General features: G+C 35.7%; 1 protein-coding gene and 1 long non-coding RNA gene across 2 annotated transcripts in view; one reads left to right on the top strand and one right to left on the bottom strand.

Annotated features, from left to right (window-relative positions):
- PRR16 (proline rich 16) overlaps positions 1-3,642 on the top strand; it is a 301,149-nt gene extending 297,507 nt beyond the window's left edge. The window contains exon 3 of the mRNA XM_049771406.1: positions 2,209-3,642. The gene's annotated coding sequence lies outside the window, so the exon portion shown is untranslated. The remainder of the gene's footprint in view (positions 1-2,208) is intronic.
- Positions 1-15,491, bottom strand: part of LOC126006085 (uncharacterized) — a 1,493,032-nt gene that overhangs the window by 307,438 nt on the left and 1,170,103 nt on the right. The gene's annotated exons all lie outside the window — the stretch shown is intronic.

The following is a 15,491-nucleotide window of genomic DNA, read 5'->3' as shown; positions in this document are numbered from 1 at the left end:
TAGAGATATAACTTAATCAAATTCAGAATGATAGACTGAATTCACTTTTGGTGTCTTTTGACTTTTGTCTTTTGTCTTTTGTCTTCTGAGTAAACACTGATACTTGCCAAGTACTTGCTGATGATTTTTCTAGTTTTAGTTGGGGCCAATAGGAAAAGGATATTGATTTTTCCTTTGCATTATTTGCTCGACTTATTTACTACCAGGTTTAGTATTTTGGAGTAACAATGGAAAAAAAAAAGATTCTTACCAATGTAGTATAACGGTCCTGACAAGCTTTGTCAAAAAAGAATGGGATGATTTATTCTCTCATCTGTGTAAGCTTTTATGTTAGAGGAAGAACTATGCATTTGGAGTTCACCTTTACCAAATTAAAGGATTACACTCTAAGATTGACTTCAAGGAATTAAAAACACACTTAAATCCATCATCTGTGAGTTTTCTAAATTTAACGAATGAATATGGGACCAGATTTGTCTTAATAACACGCTGTGTGTTTCTATAAAGCCAGTCGGATTGGCACTTTCAACCTCTGTAAAGCAGGAGGTCAGTCACAGAGAATGATATAACAAACAAACATGTAAGGAGAGACATAAGGACTGTCCAAGCTTAAAAGTAACCATGCACACAGCTTGGTTATTCATTCTGTACAATATTGCTCTCCTGCCCTGGTTCCTGGTACATGAGTTATTCTTTAAATTGAGAGACATTAAGAATAGATAGTGAGCGCATCAAGATTCAGTGGTTACATTTAAGAACAGAGAATGGGATATATCACATAATAAGTTATCATGCACCTTTACGTAGAATGTTGTAGCAATTTCTTATCTGTTTTTGCCTCTGTAGTCCTTTACATCTAGAACACCTCTAACTCTTATTCTATTCTTTATTGAGTGCATTTTTGCTGCCTTTTTATATTTGAAGACTTAGGCTGTTATACCCAGGGAATTATCCTGTCCTTGGAGTTGTGTTTTTATTAGGGACACGATCTCCTATATAGATGTAGTGGTATGTATTCATTGCATAAATATTCTCTTACATAATAACTTAAACAAACACTTAAAATCAAACTCCATGTTACATAGTTCTAAGCATGTGTACTATTGAGTGGGCAGAATGGGAGTTGAGGTGAGCTTTCATTCCTTTTGTTCACCAAAAAGTATAATTATACAAACATGTAAATAATTCATTTTAAGTACTAATTTTAATTTTTTTTGTTTTTTTTTTTTTTGGACCACACCCGTTTGATGCTCAGGGGTTACTCCTGGCTAAGCGCTCAGAAATTGCCCCTGGCTTGGGGGGACCATATGAGACACCAGGGATCCAATGGCGGTCCTTCCTTGGCTAGTGCTTGCAAGGCAGACACCTTACCTCTAGCGCCACCTTGCCAGCCTCTTAAGTACTATTTTTAAAGGATTGTAGCTATTCATGACATGAAGGATAATCAGTTCTTTAGCAGCTTTGCTGCATCAGTGGAAAAATATATCTTTCTGGCAATTTGAATGCATTTATATTATTTCTATTGCAACAACAGATTACTTGTGAAAACTATTCCACATTGTTTTTGTTTGCAATTGTTTCTTAGCTATTGAAAAATATTCTTAAAAATAAATATTTAAGTTTTGTGTTGTTGGCAACTTTGATTTTTTATTAATTTCAGTTATTTGACTCACAGTATATAGAAGTCATGACAAATAGGTTTATGGCCTTGTTATCCATGTTAAAATATGTTTTAATCTAAAATTTAATGAGTATATGGATAACTTGGGGATAAGTCAAACCATTTGTTCAAATCTTTTAAGAAAAAGAGTAATTGAAAATGTAAGTATGCTTCTAAATTTTAATGAATACATTTCAAATGTTTAGATGTGAAATGTAAGTGAAACTGATGTTCAGATTGTGATTTGGTAGTGAAAGTCAAATCGTTGGACCGAAGAGATGGTAGAGGGGTTAATGTATTAGCCTGTACTTAGCCAATCCAGTTTCAAACTTTGGAACATCCAGTAATGATTTCTGACATAGAAGAACAGTACCCATTGCCCCTCAAAGTTTTTTTTTTATGTTTATAATATTCTTGATATTTTGTCTAATTTTAAATTAAGGTCACTATAATAGTAGCTTTGTTTTAAATAATGTTGGTAATGTTTCTATTTATTACGGTCTACTTTTTTAAACTGATATATGTCCTTGTTTTCCTTCTTTTGACAGCTCCTTCAGGTTGGAAGGAATATCTCTATTTGGAGGCATGTCAGCCAAATTTTCTCACCTCAAATTCATCATTTAGATCTTGAGGCCAGTTTTAATTTTGAAGTCACCAGGACCCTGTTCATTTCAGAGCAGCAAACCTCTCCATTCTGGAGCACAAAGGATCAGGAGAGGATCTGCATAAAATCAGCCGCCTTGAGTCTGACAGCCATGAGAAGAGCCTTAGGGGTGGAAAAAAAAAGAGAGAAAGAAAAAAGAAAAGAAAAAGCCACAGCCTTAAATCTCTTAACTTAGAAATCAACAAGAAGATTTTAAAAAATTAATAAACAAATGTGAAAAAGAACTAACCAAGCCAGCCCACAAAGGAATGAAACCAAACAAAATCCATTTCAAGTCATCCTGGAAACAATTATTAGTAGATGTGAACCCCAGCAAATGTATTTTCAGCCATTAAGCTAGTAAATTATCAATTGATTTTTTTTCCTTTGGGGAAGATGAAAGTTTACAGATAGGAGGAATCTCTAGCCAGAATGACACATTTTCTAAACACAATGCACTTCTGAAAAGAGTGTAACAGCAGGACATCACTGAAGAGCTTTAGGAAAGGTTACTGTTAGCAGAGAGATAGAGAGGATGGTCGCCACCTCGTGTTCACCTCAAAGTCATAAAGGAAAAAACTGTTGTCATCAATTACTTGAAATGTGACCTTCATTCAGTCCTCCACTACATACCTATTGAGAAAGGGGAGAGGTCAGCTCTTACTGATGACTTCTCAATGTACTTCAAATATTTGCACTGTCACAACCATTCAGGGTAATGATGCGTGATAGGATTTGCACAGACAGTCCCATGAGTTTGAGTCCATAGCAGTTTTTTTTTTCAAGAATCCAAAAAGAACCATTGAAAATTTCTTTAGACACTGATTTCTCTTTCTTCTTTGTGTCAGTTATCTCTTAAAAATGAACTTGTCTCACATTTTAAAACAACTGCAGAAAGATGATTGAAAAACATCTGGTGTGGTCAAAATAAATGAAAAGTGTCAAAAGATTTTGTCTTTTTTAAAAAGAGCATTTTATATCATTAACAGCCAACAAGTCAAATACAGTGAACTGTACACTAAACATCGGTTTTGAACCTATATATGTTCTCTCAATTTAAAAAGTCATTTGTAATTTGTATTGGACATATAACAATTTTTATAGCCATTTCTCTAAGCTTCATGGAAAAAAATGTACCAAACAGCATTTTCAGTTTATTTTTCTAAATAAATGTGTTGTTTGTATTATTTTACTTGCCTACTTTGTGTGATTTTAATTATCCATAAGATAACATTTCCAAGTTTTATTCACAATTTTCAGTCTTATTAATGGAGGTTTCATGGAAAATTTAAATTTCAGTTTTTTTGTGGTTTTAAAGTTATGAGTTTTATTCTTAAACTCTGTAGGATAAATGCTATATTCTTTACATTTCACATAACAAGAATTTTTTTAAATATTCTAGTCATACAAACTAGTGAATTACTTCTTTTTATGGTTGGGCACATGAAAGAAAAAAGAGTTTGGGTTCTGCTTCATGTACGTGCTTTACATTTTCCCTATGTTCTTTTCCTATAAATGTGCTCCAGAAGTGATGAAAATTAGATTCAATGTTTGAGTCACTCAACATACCTAGTAAACTCTCATAATCTTCTCGAAGTCTTCTGAGAACTTCTATCAAAGGTGTATAAAAATGACCAAGCAGTTGTGCTAGAACCAGAACTCTCCATCAGCAGCAGCTTATTGGCATCCCCTGAGTGTCCACCCTTATTTGCTACATCTCTCTGAGTGTCAGAGTTCATGATTGTTGCTCTCAACAAAACATAATAATGTAATGCACAAAAATCTTTTAGATGATGGAAGAAAAATTTTTTCCCAAACTCTGATCTAAAACCAAATTCACATTACATTGTTCTGCATACTTGCGTAAATCAATTCATTCTCTGTAATCCCTCTTGGTAGTACTTAATGCATCCTGTGAACATAATGAAGAAAATTAGTTGGTCATGCATGATTTGAATCCCTGAAAATTAAGATGTTGTACATGAAAATAATCCAGCTAAAAGCCAAATTGCCAGGCTTTGTGGGATGTTAAGCATGAAGGACAGATGGCCAAACTGGCTCAGCTTTCAGAATAAGAAGTTCTTATTTTTTCAAATTGTAAACTATTTATAATCATAAGGATTAACTTTTCTTCCAATCTCTAAGGATAAAATCTGTCAAGAATAATTCCCGCATGGACCCCTGAGTGCCAGAGAGAGACGAGCACTGCCAGGTGTGGCCCCCAAACATACAAACAAGCAAACAAACAATCAAAAACAAAAAAGGGCTGGAGCAATAGCACAGAATATAGGGGGTTTGCCTTGCATGCAGTTAACCCGTTTTGATCTCCATTATCCCTTATGGTCCCCTGAGCCTGCCAGGAGCAATTTCTGAGTGCAGAACCTAGAGTAACCGCTGAGCGCCGCTGTATGTGGCTCCAAAACAAACAAACAAACAAACAAACAAAACAAAAAATGATTACTGAACAACTACAGCACCTCATTTTGTGAATATGTTTAGCAATATGCCAGAATGTTAGGCCAATAGAGAGGCCCTAAAAGATTGCAAAAGCATGGTTGCAAAACCATGACATTATCAGGTTTTCTCTTCAGCAGAGTGCACTGACTTTAATATATAAAGTTAATTAAAATAATTTTGAAGAGGGAGAGGCCAAGAAGAACGTCGAAGAATTTCCTTGAGTTTGTGTGGTTCCTTCAGATTGATTTATGTGATCTCAGCAATCACACTAGCGGATCACACCATAGTCTCTTCTCGTTATAAGCTTACTCTCGGCTATTTTCATAGTTCCATATTGCTTTTACCCATTTAAAAATATTTGATTTCCATTGAGAAGTGCCTCGCAATATTTTTCCCCTTCCCTTCTCTTCGTGATGATTGTTGAAATGTCAAGGAGTTGCATCCTGTGCCTCAGTGACAGAATGTTAGGTCAAGGTGCTCAAGTGGTTGGGTGCTTGCGGGGTCTGCACACTTGGTGGCAGTACTTGCAGTCCTGCTTGCAGAACAAGGTGGAAGTTCCAGCGCAATGTGGAGAAGGAACTAGAAGATGTGTAGGTGGCTTTGAGGTTTGAATGCAAAGCTTCATTCGTGCTGCGAGCCAGGTAACTTACTACTTACTATGCCACATTTCTGGGACCCTACTTAGTTAGGGACTTTGGTCTCAAAATTCTGTACACTTATCTTCAGAGAACTAAACAAACCAGGAAAAATGACCTTTTCATGCATTTCTTTTAAACTATCAAAATTGTATCCATGATTTATTTGGGGAAACTCTAATACTGATCTCCACTTTTGATGCTGCTCTTGTAGAACCCGTACGTTAAATTCACATTTCTCATCTTCTGTTTTTCTTGGCCCTAATTCTCGGGTTTATTTACCTAGATAAGTCATTTCCTAAATTTTCAGAATAGAAAATAAACGGGACAGGGCACTGGAAGAAAAATATGAGAAATAAGCCCCAGCTTTTATTTTGATAAAAGTTTAAAATATAGTTGTAGAGAAAGACATATACACTTATTAAAATTGTATTTGACTACTTTAATTATAAGTGCAACATCACTTATAATTATAAATTTTGCAACCATCAGTCCAGTGGGTCAAACTTAGTGCAGAAGTAAACTCTGATCTAAGATCAGAAGGTGAGCCTATAGATTAGGAAAGGAAATCATCATGCAAAAAAAAAAAAAAACCAAAAAAAACAACAACAACAACAAAAAAAAAACAGTGAGAAAGGGAAGGAAAACAGTGTCAGAAGATTTGAAAATGAGACTATTTTGAAGCAAGAAGCACTAAAGAAACCTGTGAAATGGAAATCAGACCTGACCTAAACATATACCCAAGTAAAGACAGAAAAATAAACAGTTATGTGGATTAGAACCAGTAGTATAAAATAACAGAAATGATTGCAAGTTTTTATGGTTGAGCTAATGTTCACTGATTTAATTCCTAAAGAAAACATAATGAATAAGGGGTGATTTATCCCTATATCCCAAAATTATGCAGCAATTTTCATCACAAAACATTGCATAAAAACATGTGATTAGGGGCCGGAGAGATAGTATGGATGTAGGGTGTTTGCCTTGCATGCAGAAGGTCGGTGGTTCGAATTCTGGCATCCCATATGGTCCCCTGAGCCTTCCAGGAGTGATTTCTGAGCATAGAACCAGGAGGAACCCCAGAGTGCTGCTGGGTCTGACCCAAAAAAAACACAAACAAACAAAAAAAACAAAAAAAATGGGATTAAATGCAAACAATGAGAAAAATGAGCTAAATTAATTTCCAAGGAAACAAAATTACAGATAAAAGTTTAGAGAATGCTACTGGGAACAGTAAATAGATTTAAACAAAACATGCTTTTCGGTGAAAATATAAAGCAATGCACTCACTTAACAGATGCAAGTAGACTAATAAAATTCGAAATGTGTTGTCAGTGTCCAAAAGGAAAACCTGATGAGGGCGGGGGAGAGAATAAAAATGTCTGCCATAGAGGCCAGCTGGAAGTTGAGAAGAGTGGAGGAGGGAGTAAAACTAAGAAATACCCTAGCCAAAGTCAGCGACAATAGAATCAAGAGACCTAAACTATAAGCTAAAGAAAAAATAGGACCTAAAGCTAAAGAAAAAAGGGGACTAAGGGGGAAATACGGGATGCATGGAGGGAGGTCAACACTGGTGGTGGGAATGGCCCTAATTCACTGTCACTATATGTCTGAAATACAACTGTGAAAGACTTGCAATTCACACACACACACACACACACACACACACACACACACACACTCACCTGGGACATTGGTGATGGGCAACATGCACTAGTGAAGAGATGGATGTTGGAACTTTGTATGACTAAAACTGAAACACAATCATAAACAACTTGTGACTATATATCTCATAGCGATTTAATTAAACATATTAAGTAAATTTTTTAATTAATAAAATGTGTTGTGACCCAAAGTCACAATTATAAGGTTTGATCAAGTCCTGCCTTGTAATTTCTAATATCATCAGGGATAGCTGAACTTCTGTTCTCTGATCTACTAGAGACAGAGACAGTAGCATGGGTAGAGAGTACAAGCTTACTAAAAACATTCGCAAATATCTTTGTACATTTGGCTTTGTTCTAACTGCCTACAAGATTGTTAGAATAGGGGAATAAAATCTTAAGGCTGGGCACAGTGCCATATTTGAATAAACTTTGTATTCTGACATTAAAGAGGCTAAAGAGGATTAATAATAATGTACAAAACTCTCTAATTATTCCACAAGACCTTGAAAATGTAACACTGATTTATGCCCTGGGTTAAGTATTGGGGATTTTAGATCCTGGATTATTTGCAATCTGTATGCATTTTCCATTTATATACTCAACAATAAAATAACACTTAAACATATCATGTGCAGTTGGTGCTGGTTTCTTATAAAGCACCCTAAATGTGTGTAGATGTAAACAATTTGGACTTAATAAATAATATTGTCCATTAGGTATGGGGGCAAAATATGACTTATCCAGATGTTTTGATAATGAAAGCTAGTAAACACAAAATATTAAAAGGTAAATATGTGAGCAAGTAGATTCATGAGTTCCCGTAGGATCCAAATGCTTCTTCCCGACACCATTTTTGCATTTGTCCACTGGTATCAGATTTTTGATTCTGTTCCACATTTATGAATAACTACTAGTAGCTAAACATACCTGAGATTATTTGTGATTTAGAGGTGAAAAATAGCCTACTTTTTGTCATGGAGTGTCATCCATAGAGAGAGGATTGTCTCCCAATGGAAGTTCTACACTTTCCAAGACATTCTAATCTTTCAAATCATAAAATAAGCCAACTCATGAATGACTGGAGTAATCAAACTCTAACGCTGATGAAATTCCTGCAGCATGGAAGCATACACTCCCCATGCTGTTTCTAATTTTTCTGGGAAAGTATAATAATATCTCAAAGTATTTATGATTGGGGCTGGAGCGATAGCACAACTGTAGGGTGTTTGCCTTGCACTGGGCTGACCTATGATTCCCACCCCCCCACCCCCACGTCCCATATGGTCCTCCAAGCTAGGGGTGATTTCTGAGTTGCATAGGAGTAATCCCTGATCATCACCAGATGTGACCCTAAAACCAAAAAACAAGTATTTATTACTTAGTATCCTATGTAAATATTCAATCTATAATTTGTTTACCTAATAGATTTTTAAAATAAGTTTTGTATCTTTTTTTTGTTTTGTTTTGGTTTTTGGGTCACACCTGGCGCTTCTCAGGGGTTACTCCTGGCTGTCTGCTCAGAAATAGCTCCTGGCAGGCACGGGGGACCATTCGAACCAACCACCTTTGGTCCTGGATCGGCTGCTTGCAAGGCAAACGCTGCTGTGCTATCTCTCCGGGCCCTAAGTTTTGTTTCTACATTGCTGTTCATATGTTATAGGGAAAATACTCTTTTAGATGAAAATTATATAGCACATTTAATAGTGACTGTCACATATATAACAGTTTATTGGACAACACTAGTGAGAAGAAAATATGCAATGTTTTTAATATGGTTCAAATGAATATTACTGATTATGAATTACCATTATGTAGAGGTTGGGGCAGAGATGACTCATTAGATAAGAGGCTTGCCCTGCACGGATCACTGATTCTGAGTCCTACTAGGAGGGATCCCTGAGCACAGAGCCAGGAATAAGCCATGAAGCACCATCACCATCACCAAATAAAACAAAAATAAATAAGCAATGCTTATAAGTCAAAACTTGTCTTGCAAAATAATTCTTAAAAGCTGGATTGACTTTGATACAGATTCTGGTACCAAGAGTAAATAGAATATTGGCATGCACATTGTTAGAATATGTGCGCAGTTTATATTAAAGTTTCCTAATAAATATATCGTTCTGCAACCTAAATCCATTATGTTCCAGAATATAGGTACTCCCCACTTTACTAAATTCAAATGATGCTTCTTTGTTTCCAACAAATGGTTACTATAGTGAATCTTCTTACCAACAGGATAGAAATTGGAAGAGTATTGTCATTTTCTTCATTTTTACAATAATTTTTATTGTGACCAAATCTTTCACAGTGACCATGAATCAGGGCCATTCCTATGGCCAGTGTTGGAAAACTGTCATTTTCACAACAAAATCTGTTAAGAGAATATAATGTTCGGTTTGCTTTGCAGCAGCTGCTGTCATTGCCAGAGTGGTCTTCCAATGTTAGTGTTGGATTAGGATCCACCCCTACAGGTGTGACCGTGCGTGTAATGTGTAGTGCAGGTTGAGGTTATCTGTGTACTCTTTCATAATTTGGTAGTTCTTTTGGAGGCCTGGCAATAAATCCTGCCGGGATTCTTTCACAGATAATAGCAGTACTCACCGACTAACGTTTTATTTATTTATTTCTTCTGAGGGAAGGAAATATTTATTTTTTATTTATCTTTGGAACACAACTACCTTAATTTCCCAGAAGATTTTAGGAGCAAATGGATGAATCTCAGTTCACAATCTCAAGCAAAGGTTCTGAGTAAGGCAATACAGTTCCTAATTTCATCTAGATGAGGTTTTCTTAAAAAGTTTTTCTTTGTGGCCGGAGTGATAGCACAGTGGGTAGGGCTTTTGTCTTGCATGTGGCAGACCTCGGTTCTATCCCTGGCACCCCAGGCCTGCCAGAAGCGATTTCTTAGTGCAGAGTCAGGAGTAACTCCTGAGCACTACTGGGTGTGGCCCCCTCAAACCAAAAACCTAAAAAAAAGGGGGGGTTCTTCTATACTTCCTCCCTCCCTTGATGGGAATAGTTGTAAATCTTGGCTATTTTTCATGTTAGTTCCACGAATGTATCTTATTGCTCTTCTTCATAGAGTAGAACTATTCATCTATCAGTTAACTTGCTCAGAAATCAGTTTTTCATCCAAAACAGCATGAGGACCATTTCCACCCAGGTGCCTACTGGGTGGATGAAGAGCCATTCTTTGTGAATCCCTGTGGCTAATGGTAGGGCACTTACAGACCCAAGAGTTAGGACAGGGGCTAAGGACTTGCTTTGCCAGCCTGCTTCTGTTCCCAGCATCCCAAAATGATTCTCTAAGCACAGACCCAGGAGTAAACACTCAACACTGCTGAAAATAGCCACAGGAAAAAAATACTATTTATTATTATTATTATCATTAATAATAATATTATTTGCAAGTAGTTGCTGTGGCATGTGAAAAGTCTTTTTGCCAGAAAATTACGTTTTAATGAAAATATAGGAAACTTACAAATGAATAAAATATAAAATGGAGAAGTAATCAAATATTTCACTGGAGATATTTTAATATATTAGAACTGTTATTTGTTAAGGTAGTTATTATTTTGTAAAAGTATAGGTATGGGCGTTGGTTTTGGGAGCATAAGGAGAGAAGATAAATTGATTTGCAAAAGCAAAAAATATTCTTTTATTATGTTTGCATAATAACTGTGTTTGTTAAACAGTACTACTGAGTTAATGTTGATTTTTTTTTCCTTTAATGTGTCATAAGTGTTGTCTCTTCTGGGGTGAAAATCATGCTTTTGAGGGAAAGAAGTTGCTCTGTTTTATTGGTAAATCTGAAAATTAGTCTTCCATGAGACAATTCTGATTGCTTTGTTTTTATAAAAAAAAATTGCTTCCTTTGAAATGAACAGTTTACATTGGAGAAAATAACACTAGCAGAAGACGTATATTTGATGTATATGATCAAATAAATTTACACTTATTTTCTATGAAATATAAAGTTCTTTATATAAACATTTGAATTTCAAGTGTCAAGAGATCATATTTATTCTCATAACATTATTAGCCTTCAAATAACGGTAGTGTAGTTATTTTATTGGAGCCAGTGCAATAGTACATCTGGTAGGGCATTTGTTTTGCACACACTGACCCACATTTGATCCCTGGCATTTCATATGGTCCCCTGAACACTGCCAGGAGTGACTCCTGAATGCAGAAACAGGAGTAATTCCTCAGCACCATGGGTATTTACTGTTTACTAATGAAAAATTGGGAGATAGTTGAAAATTGATACTAACATTTTACAGACAAAGACCCACAACTCCCCTCTCTAAAAAGTAAAAAGGGAAAAGGAAAGCTGTAAACAAACCTTATTCCTCTAATAGGTTTATGGTGACTTTGGGATATTCTAAAGTCTTACAAGTGAAAACTGTATAAATATGGGGGTGCTAACACAAGATTGGGGGAATGTCACGCCTCCATAATTTTTAGGGGAATTCAGCCCACCAGATGTATCCAAGATTTTCCTGGTAGGGTGAATTGAAATAACCCCCACGGGATTCCTCAAAAGGCCCGCTGTGGACGCCTTTCCCCCCTGCGTGGATGGTTGAGGAATTTCATTAGAGATGCTTGGCATTGCATTTTTAGTTAACTGACTATCTCTCCTTTATAAATCTTAAGGAAAAAATGTGGTCTCTATAAATAATTGGCTAAAGAAATTCCAGCATCAAGATTACAATAAAACCCCTTTTAGGACCTTATAAGTTTTTTCTTTCTTGCAGCTGAAGTTCTTGAGCAAAATTGAAGTTATATTGATAAAAACTGTTTGCTTCATTACGATAATTAATATCTTTAACACATGTGACTGGCTTACCCCTAGAAAAACCTCTGTCTCGAGAATAAACTTGTCACACTCCTGCCGGAAGATGTGTTGACCCCAATACTCTGTGTGTGTGGTGATTATTATTTCAAAATTATCCTGTTCGTCTGCCCATGCTCCTGCTTTCTTTTCGTGAGGACTTCACCCCTCTAGAGCTGCTAAGACACAGGATGCAGGGGAAAGGTAAGATGGGAGGCACAGGAAGAAAGGAAGGATGATCAGAAAATGATGAGGAGCACAGCTATAAACCAGGGCTTTCAGTCTTTTTTGTTCTGTTATTTTGCCACATCTGGCAATGCTCGAGGCTTACTCCTGACTCTGCTCAGGGATAATTCTTGACTGAGTTCTGGGGATGATATTAGGTGCTAGGAATGGAATCAGAGCTGTGTGTACTGTATATAAAATAAGCACTCTAGCCATCGTTCTATCTCTCCAGTCCTAGTTAGTAATCTTTTTATATCTGGGACAGTGGATGAAATTCACTGCTCTTAACAAGTAATCTTTAGCCTTTTTAAACCTACAGGCCAGCATTTCTCCCTCATAACACTCCACATATTATCTAATTATAAAGTTCTGACCATTGATTTTCAACCTGTCTATATCAGTGGATTTGCTTAGTTTTGAAAATAAGTGATTGAAAGCCACTGCTCTAAATCTTTTCTTCAAACAGAGTCAATTAGAGGTCAGTTCAGAGGAAAAGAATATGCAGATGTACAAACTGCCTTTGCCAGATCCCCTGGCACATCTCTTTTTTCCAGTATGGACATGCAAATTCTTACCTGAGTAAAATAATGCAGTGTCACTGAGAAAATTAGCCTAATTGGAGCAAAGTGCAAAAAGTGTGAAGGGGGAGAAAGTGCATTCAGCTCAGATCTAAGAAGCAGTCTTCTTATCTTGATATGAAGCTCACACAAGAGTGGTAAGCACAGTTAGAGAAACCATCACAACAATGTCAGTGAGTGAGGGATGTAGAAGGCCTGCCTTGAATACAAGCAGCAGCTGGGAGAGGGTAGAGATGGGGTCATTGGTGATGGAAAGGTTGCATGGTGAAGGGCGGTGTTCTTATTATGACTGAAACCCAACTACAATTAAGTTTGTAATCACAGTGTTTAAATAAAGAAATTATTTTTTCTCTGCAGTTTTCTCTGCAGATAGAATTTATTTTGGAACATAGAAAACTTACCTACATTTCTGTCTGGAAGTGCTGATTGAAATGAGCTAAATATTGAATGACTGAAGGACTCCATTCCTTGCCAGTCTATTCTGGAGGAAAATAAGCCCAACTAAGAGCAATATTTAGCTTTGCTAAAATACTCCATATAAACCAGAACTTTGAGGACATCAGTGACTGTTTCTGGCAAACTGATTATCCAGACATGAATTTAGAATTGGGTTTGTTCATGGCTTTCTAAGTATCTCTTATCCTTTATTCCACATATATTTCATATTCCAAATTTGCATTACATAAGCATAAATTTAATTTGGAGCTTTCATGAAGTCAGAACACAACAGAAAAATATTGATTTGTATCATTTATTAGGAAGAACTTGTCTAGGAATAAAAATAACAGAGCTTCAAAAGAAGTGAAATTCCCATTTTAGTATGGGGATTTTGTGTGTTAGAAAATTAACACACGTCAGTTTCTTGTTCCTTATTCATCCTACACCAAATTTTGGAATAATTTAAATATGAAGTATGAAATCCATTTTCTGTAGGAAAAATTTTTTGTTGTCCAAGAACTTGCAAGTACTATATTTTAGGTTATTTACCCAAAAATGACTTGGTGCTTACACATGCCTATGATGGGTAAACCTACTTTTTCTAAAGTTTATCTAAATTTTTCTACCTTTAGTTTTTTTCCTGCCATGTCCTCTGATCACATGGTTCCACATCTAGTCCTAATGTCCTCTTTGTACTGCCTCTTCTCAGGTGACACCCCGCAGGCCAACTCTATTTGACAAAGTTTAAACCAGGCAATATTGTTTTGTATCAAGTGTGTTTTAAAGAAACTATTATCATCATGGGAGATTGGACCCTAGACCAAATACTAGCAGTCATTGTAATTTTCATCCTTGCAAATTAATGTAATTTTCATATTAACAGAAATATTTACATTTTGTAATCTTCAATTGAAGGTGATCTCTTGTTTGTTATACGCTACTGCTTTCTTCCACTCACCTCAGCCATTCTCTTTAAAGATATTCTTTTCCCTTGCCAGTTACCAATTCATCTCCATTTTGTATCTAGAACAATTTTCCATTAATAACTTCTTTGATGAAGCCAAGAAAACATTTTAAGCTATTGTCTTTAATAAGGAACTATCTATAATAAATTTTAATTATATGTTTAAAACTCAATAATTAAGTATCTGCTAGTTAACTCAGTTATATTTTTGGTAATTTGTTATATAGATATATAGCATATAGATATATAGATTTGGTACAGCGTTGGCTTGCAAATTTTAGTTTTGTTTTGTATTTTAGGTCACACCCAGATCTGCTCATCAGGCTTATTCCTGGCTCAGGGATGATTCATGTCTGGTGGTCTCAGGGAACAATATGGGGTGCTGAGGATCAAACTCTTGTCAGCTACATGCAAGGAAAACACACTACCTGCTGTACTACTACTCTGGCCCTAGCAGATGAATTAACTTTTAATTCTTTGTTTTGCTTGGAAACAAGTTAAAAATTATGAGACTGAGAGTGGCAGTTTTTTCACTGATTTTTGTTTTCTGTGTATGTTTTGACTTTCTCTAATTACTTCAGCATTATCCCCCACATTTCTTTCAGAAATTCTTCCAAATTATTTGGACCACAATTCGTTGTAGAAACTAAAGTGAGAAGGATGGAAATGTGCTGATCTTCACATTGCTGGGAGGACAATAAGGGAACAGGGCTCCTTCATATATCCCAGTCCTTTGAACTATCTAGCAATCCAGCTCTCTAAATAGATGGTTATGCATGGACTTGTGGTTAGTTGATTAAGCTGAGTATTAACTCTGTTTTTTATTTGTTTTGGTTTTGGGCAGAGCTGGTGTTTTTCTTCCTGATTTTATTTGAAGAAAGACTTAATGCATTTGAAAGTGTGTAATCTGTTCATAATAATGACTTGAATTATTATGTTTACTGGAAGTGACAAAGACACAAGAGCCAAATGTTTATACAATTCTGCTAATTAGATGGGACAGAAATTATCTGAGAGAATACAGTAGTATGTTCAATTACTTTTAAAGTATATAAATTATACAGGAAAAATCCCTTATAAATTGAGACTCTGTTCTGCCTTCCCTATGCAATTAATTAATGAATTCAACAATTATTTCAGAACTGTCTCTTAATTCAAGCCTGAAATTTCAAGTCTGAAAGGTAGAGTAGAATAATAGAGAGAAGACGGAAGTGTTTGCGTTAAAGTAGAAACAGACAGATGATAAGTGAACATATTTTACAGCAAACATAGAAATTTTCTGAAAAGAAATTTAGAAAAAATAATAGTAGTTAAGAGGAGTAGGGAACGATTATGATTAGGAAATTCAGAGTTATAAGAACATTATTATATTATCCTACTCTTATGT

The sequence above is a fragment of the Suncus etruscus genome, chromosome 4 (assembly GCF_024139225.1).
Source record: "Suncus etruscus isolate mSunEtr1 chromosome 4, mSunEtr1.pri.cur, whole genome shotgun sequence".
NCBI lineage: Eukaryota > Metazoa > Chordata > Mammalia > Eulipotyphla > Soricidae > Suncus > Suncus etruscus.
This window is presented reverse-complemented; position numbering and strand designations above follow the sequence as displayed.